The following is a 7,500-nucleotide window of genomic DNA, read 5'->3' on the forward strand; positions in this document are numbered from 1 at the left end:
GAATTTTATCTTATTTCTCGCTTGGTGTACCATCCGATCCTGATCGAGTTGTCACTCGAAATTCAAAACTCAACGCTCCAGCTTTCTAGTGTGTGTGTGTGCGAGTGTGTTCTAAGACTAAGAGTTCACTTTTCTAGCAAGATTTACCTTTTCGGTTGTCCCTTTTTAAATCAACCTCCTTACGCGAGCTCGAGAAAAGGCTCTACACCAACAACCGATTCTGATGAGTCTTCTGGAGTCACGACTAAGGAACACAAGGACGCAAAAGCTCAGACAGGGATGCGGAACGGAACGATACGGAACGAGTGATCCAAATTTATCGCAACCCTTTTGGCAGCTCCCCAGCCGTGGGAGTTTCCCATGTGTCGCGGTTTTCTTTTTTTTCTTGTGTTCCGTGACTATCCCCTTCAGGCAAGTGATATTGCTGGTCATCTAAACCAGTCCAACCGAGACGGACAGTTTTCTGATTTGCTCAAACACAACGGCCCAGTCAGGGACACGCTTCAAGGATCTATCGCTCCTTTAGCCATCGATACAATAAAGAGATGGAAGTCATGCCAGACGGCTGCAGTTGATTCAATTTGAACCATCGAGAAACGGTCGTTCTGGGTGATTAATTTTCGTCCAGAAAATCGAATCCTCCACAAGGAGTGGACCGGATAAATCCTTTCTGTCCATTTCCCTACATTTTGGCAGTTATTTATCGAAACTCGCACGATCTTGTGAGATCGAAATCTTTAAGACACTTGTTTGATAAGGGACGGATTCTTTAAAACAAACTAATATTGGGCGCGTTCGAGAAGTAAAACACACATAATAATATTTGATCTGGTATTTGGTATTTGAGACAATGAAGAACCTAAGCATAACGCCAAGCGCAAAAACGATTCGCATTGTTTTGGGCTGGGAATGTCGTGAGAATGGCACGCGACGATTGATTCAACAAAAGCTGGAGGAAAAAAAACGAAATAAAATTGGCATTTTATCTTAGTACTTACACACATTAAAATTTACATTACACATTCAATATAATAACATGTACGCCCAAAAAGTGTTACTACGACGATTATGTTGGGAATTGTTACTTGTCTAATTAACTGATTTTTCATTTTACGACATCACTATTGTCTCCTGTTACCGAAACACTGAGCATCTGCTATGTTTACATCATCCAGCCCTCTAACAACTGTTGCTTATTGCACCAAACAATGCAGTTAATCACGTAAAGAGTGCAGTACTCAACTAGTGGTTACTACTGCTAATGGAATTAGATTCGTTGGCAGTTGGTTCTATCGTAAGTAATTAATTTGATGACAAACTAAACCTCCACTAATCAACCCGCAAACGTGTGCACCATCCTTTAAATGAAAACAAATGTTTCATCACTCTTAACAATACGTTCTACCTTTATCTAGTGACTGCTTTCACTCGCTGCGAACGCATTGTTCCAATGCTTCTGATTAATGAATGTGTCCAATACCGAGCAGGTTGGCCGAGCGATACGGATATCAGTAAATTCGCCCGTCAGTTGCAACACACGGTGCATTGTTTAAATTAACAGCCGTTTTTGTGCCACCGTTTATCGCCGGTTGTCGGATAGATTCCTTTTTGTCAAGTGTGTGCAGGTCGAAACGAAGCCAACGACAGCAGCTGCAACCCAACAACCCCGCTGTAGCGCCATTGACCACCCGGGCGTTGAACGACGCGGGGTGACAACAACGCACGCGGACGATAATGACTGAGCGACAGCCATGATTGAATACACAATGGCCGGCTGACGGGCCGTCGAACGAGATTTCCGTGCTCTGCTCATCGATTTACGCGGCATACCCGGTGGATGACGGAGCAGCGCGTCACCGAACCCAAAATACGGTCAAACTAGTCCCGCATTTGCCGCACGAACAAAGACCGGGCGGCGATCGGATGAAACACGCTGGCGTATGTCACATGCCACTGCCCGAAAAACGGCATTTGGTGGGTGAATGAAAATTGACATTTTAAAATTACAAACAAACTCCCACCTCCCCGCTCTTTCGCTTCCGATTACGGGACTCTTTGGCGTTGGAACGTGTTGACCCCACCACTACGACGCAGCAACCAGAATAAGCCGCGCGCCATCGCGAACGTTCACCATTTTGTGTACAATCCGGGCACCGTGTACCGGTTCGAAATTAAGTACACGCGCCCACTAACCCGTTCGCGAAGACCCCCGGCCCGGCCCGGCAGCCAGACAAACACAAACACGCCGGCGTGTATAGGCGGCGTCAAAATGGCGCCCAAAAAAGGCACCGCGCGTCCCGTCGCGTGGTGTGGCAAGGAACGGTTTGGGAACGGTAATTGTGTTTTAATTGTACCGCGCTATTTTCCTAATCTGTTTTCAGCGTCAATAAACACTTATCCGTTCTAATGTTTATTCACGCATTAGTGGTCAGCGAAATTGGTGGCGGTCGGTCTTCGCTCATCAAACATCGGTTCAGTTCGGTCACTACTGGGCTCCGCTCGCTCGCCCGTCCGGGGCTATCGTCTCGCTCGAATCGATTTAATCGCGTTAGCAGCACATGTGTTCCGGTCGATGCATATGCATGAGGCAAACATCGGCCCCCTGACACCCGCTGACTCCCGGAACGCCATCAAAAACAAAAAAAAAAAGAAGGTGGACTTTGTCGGTTGGGAAAATCCGCTTGAAAATTTCAACTGATAACGCACGGTCCTAATGTGCATGTCAGTGTGTGCGTGTGTATATGTGGAGGGTTGTGTAGCGTACATCTGTTTACCCGCTTTGTGTCGATTTTCCTCTGTTTAACAGAAAGCAGAAACGATTATAGGCGCTGATTATTGCGTTGCGTTGGTCATTGGGCTGCTAGTGTCACATGTTGCATTGGCCCCACGAGCGGACACCGGAATGAAAGCAGCTCGATAAAAATGAAGCTCGAGGCCAGTTGAAATCTAATATAAGTCATTTAGTATATGCACAATATTCCATTCCATGGATTGTTTGTTCCGTTCCGATTATTAATTGAAAGCGCAGTCTTCAACTTCCTTGACATACCGGGCGTCCGTCAGATGCTACGCCTACTCTTTTAAAACAATCAACTGGAGGCCTACATACTCTATCATGCTCCCAATGTCTGTCGTTGTTATGGGTAACCATCGCCACAACATGCTGTGAGCAGAATGTACAACAATCTTCAACAATTGAGTTGAGAGGCAGCAAATTGGCAGCCATTGTTTAGAGCACAAGCGCACACACACACACACAGCATGAGAAACACCGAACGGCGTTCGGTTTCGTCGGAAAATATGCGACTTTCAATGCAACCCTTCTCAACTGGATGCCAACAACCGGTGCCCGGTGGTATCTACCTTCAAATGAAAACATAATATGCAGCCTAATCAATGCGCAGACAATTCGATTGCATCACGCAGCCGGGCCCCGATGCGATTCGATGCGAATAACAAATCGGAGAAGCAACTACCACACGCACCGTTTGCTGCAATAGCTGCACCGAGAGTAGTGTGCTTCTTCTCCAGCATCAGTAGCATCAGCTGCTGCTGTTGTTCTTGAAACGAAGTTTAGACTTTAAATCGTACACGGAAATAACCGATACCATCCCAATCCTGCTGCTTACCCTAACACTATATTGGCCATTGGCTTAACAATCTTCTTCTCCTTCCTCGAGACGGCATACAAGGCTGCAGTAGTTATCCGCTCGATCCTCACGCAGTCGTTATGCAAACGGTACGGAGTGGGTTGACGATTCGTGATTAATGGCCAACCACTGACAGAGGACTAGATCAGTTACCGGGACCGGTCAATGAAGTGGTATCGGTCGGGAATGGCACATCACGCACGAAAGCCCTCGGGTTATTATACTCCGTCGGATGACGATGGCATCTCGCGGTATGTCGCTGTCGTGGCACGTTGACAAACCCTAACAACGCGTAAAACGGCTTCGACGCATTGGCAGAAGCCCCAGAAGGTATCGCACGATTAAAAGGGTTGCTAATGCCATTGCAATAAGGCAATCAGCATATTGGTTCCCCATGCGATCCGTTCGGATGCGGTACAAACACGCTAACTCGAACTCGCTACCACCATATACCACCGTTTGTCACTTCATTTCAACCAGACAGTAGTGTCTGGTTTGGTTTGGGTGTGACATTTCATTTGCTTTAGTTCATTTGGAGGGAAACGGCATTCGAAAAACGTATTTTATAATGCTTTAGTTGATTTTGGGTAACGGAGCGACTTGCACGAACCAGCGTGGTCTAAATAATGCCTCACGATGCCTCTCGCTGTGCAACTGTAAGGAAGTAATTAATGTCAATCGTTTGCGGCTCAGTTCTCGGATACCCGAATCGCACTCCCGCGAATCCATCGGTATGGGAAGTCTGTCGAACGTGTCATTTCGACGTGTCAGGGATGCAACCGATAGGCCCACTGGATGATGACTTCAAACGCTAGTAGAGCACACGCCGTTTGCCCTCGAGCAATATCCGAATCGAACCTTCGTGCTCTTCGTGGTGCTATTGAATTGCATTTTTCAAATGGCCGTTTTCTATTCACATCGTACAAAACGGTGGCCAAACAGCAGACGGGGCGCATCATGATGACGATTCAAACGGTTCACTGGTGTTCTCACAATTCTCTCGCACCGGATGCGCCCGGGATTTATTGTGGTTCTGCTCACTCAAAAACCCCCTTCACAACAAATCCGAGTCGCTGACGAACGGCGATGATTCGTGCCGGTCATCCGTGCAGCAACATCGACTGTTCCTGGTCGAAGCCACACCGTTACCGGACACCGCACTCGGTAGTAGAGCCAGGATCTGGTATCGGCACGCATCCCCCCCGTGCCGTGTGATGAGCTCGATCAACATAGATATCTTAATTTTCCCGCTTAAAACACAAAATGGAGCACTTTGAAATGGTTTATGGAGGGCAGAGTAGTTCTGCCGCGCTTGGCAAGTGTAAATGCATGACCGTTCTGTGCTTATGGAATTCCTTTTTTTTTTCATTTACGTGATTTCCAAAACCTTTCGAGCGCGACACAATCCGCTTACACTGTGCTGTACGTTGTTAAAATATTTTCTATCTCGTTTGTAAACACTTTCGGCTCGTTTACGCAAAGCAAAAAAACTAATAACTGCGTATTGAACTATCGCCCGATGCATAAGTTAAGTTTCCGAAAGTAATAGCAACATTCACAGTAAAATACGGCACATATCACTTCAAAATATGCTTTTGCGAGCTCTTTCCAAATCGCATAAACCCTCTAATTAGTCTCTAGTGCTGGTGCGTGTGCGATACGATCGCGTCACACTCGTTAGCACTGCAACGTTCATGCCACGGGTACGGTGTGTAGGATTTGTTTTCCTCGAACAACAATGAACCGTAAACGAATCCGGAGATCCATTCGTCGATTGCATCTCGTCTCGATACGGCCGGCATCAACATCCGGAACCTGCATTCAAACCGGAACCTGCAACCAATCTACCACTGACCGGTGCACCAGGGTTATCATTAAGGGCCGTCTCGTCACGGGATTGTCCTTTATATTTTGTTTACGCTCAATCATCGTTTATTGTTGTTGTTTGTGATGTTATCGCGCTGTGCAACTCAACAACAATGGTACTGTTTCAGTACGGCGATGAGCCACCGTGAACGGAATAAACCTTATGTCAACTCGTTGGGCTTCATTCGCATCATTGCGGCCAGACGAACGCAAACGAAGAGGTCTATCATAACCTATCGTGGATGAGATGACAATGGTCGATGTATCGCGAACGATGCCGATCTGCTGGCGTCCTGTACAAAGGCGGTGTTGCTGGAGTGATGATCCAATTCTTTTTTTTTAGCGATTAAACAGACACGCAGGATGCGTTCATGGGAAGTATCTGTAACAAACCTTCAGTAGACATTCACGGCTCGGTGTTGAAGATAATTCTGTAACGTAGTGCTTCACTTCTTAAACCGCAATCGTATTGTTATGTTCGATAAATAACATAGCGATCTCGCCGTCGTTTATGCATTGCCCTCAAGCGCATCTAAAACGCCAGTTTGCTGGCCATTACCGAACGAAACGTGAGTGAAAGTAGCATCTACCATGCGTACGGTACGGTTATGCGCATATACATGGTCCAAATCCAAATAAGTCTTTCCCTTCTTCGACGCACCAGAAGCCCCACTCCTGCTATTCATAAGCACAATGCTAGAAACACAACTCCATGACCCATTCCCCATTGTTGTTTATCTATTGCCTTAACTATTACTCTCAGTTGAGTGCATCGCTCTATGCGTGTGCCTCTAGTGCCGGCGGGTTCTTAATAGGTTCCATGGCATGTCGACTTTCTCGCAGCATGAGCGTCAATCACGCTTGTAGAGAGCGTTCGGGCGGCCAGGGGTGTGCCAGTTAACGGTAGTCCGATTGAATGGGTAATATTAGTCCCGAGGTTTAACTAATTTGCCATTACGGTGGAACTGGCGCCTCGTATTGCTCTCCATCTCTCTCTCTTCTTGCTTCTCTCTCACTTGCCTTCTCCTGCGTTTGCGTAAATAAACAATGAAGCCCAATGCAAAGCTGCATGATGATGTTGGATGCTGGATGATGTGGTGTTTACCAGCACCTAATGCAACGCATCGCATCGCATCTTGCACTGCGTACGGGCGTAACGGCAATCGAATGCAACTGCCAATTGGCAGGAGGTGGTCCATAAAGCACACGGCAGTGTGGGTGCCATATGTTAGGAATGACTTCGCTAGCACCCTGGGCCGGGAATGATGTACGCTCACCATTTTACATGTGTTACATGCTCATTTCGATGGTTGCCATGACTCGATATTGATTTCTTCGTTGCATCTCGAACCACATTCAAAGTGGTCGGTAGTCCGTCTGTCTGTGAATGTTGCTATGTAACAAACAGCAAGGGAAACCAACAAGCAGGCTATAACGTGAGTCACTGTTCGTCTTGTTGCAACGATGCGCTGAGCTTAGGCTGGATTTATCGCCATGGCATTGTCAATTCAAGAATGTCCGATGAATGGCTGCATTTATTTTACTTTAAGTAAGCATCATGTAATCAATCAAGCTCACCTTCAAGCTGACTGCTATCGGCCAGGGTCGTTTAATCAACGAGAATTTTTTTTTTTTATCTAAACGATACGCTCTCGGATAAATATGCTTCTCAATGCAAATGGAAATATGAAACCCGCATTTTGACTAGAATCCATCTGTTACGACCCCGAATAAAATCTAATCTTTCAATACTATATTTTCAATAGCTGAAAATTAATTAGTCACCGTGATCGTTCCGTCTACTCTACTACCGTTCGCAAGATTACTTACCTTCTGTTTTTACTTCGTCGTTTGTTTTTTTTAAAAAATGCTTCACAATTAGCATGACTAGAACGATTATCGTCGGAATTTCAAGCATTCCCTATTTCTATGAGTCACTAGAGTTGCACTGCTGACCGAAGTAGGTGTGATTGCTAACTAACAG

The sequence above is a fragment of the Anopheles darlingi genome, chromosome 2, assembly GCF_943734745.1.
Source record: "Anopheles darlingi chromosome 2, idAnoDarlMG_H_01, whole genome shotgun sequence".
NCBI classification, from domain to species: domain Eukaryota; kingdom Metazoa; phylum Arthropoda; class Insecta; order Diptera; family Culicidae; genus Anopheles; species Anopheles darlingi.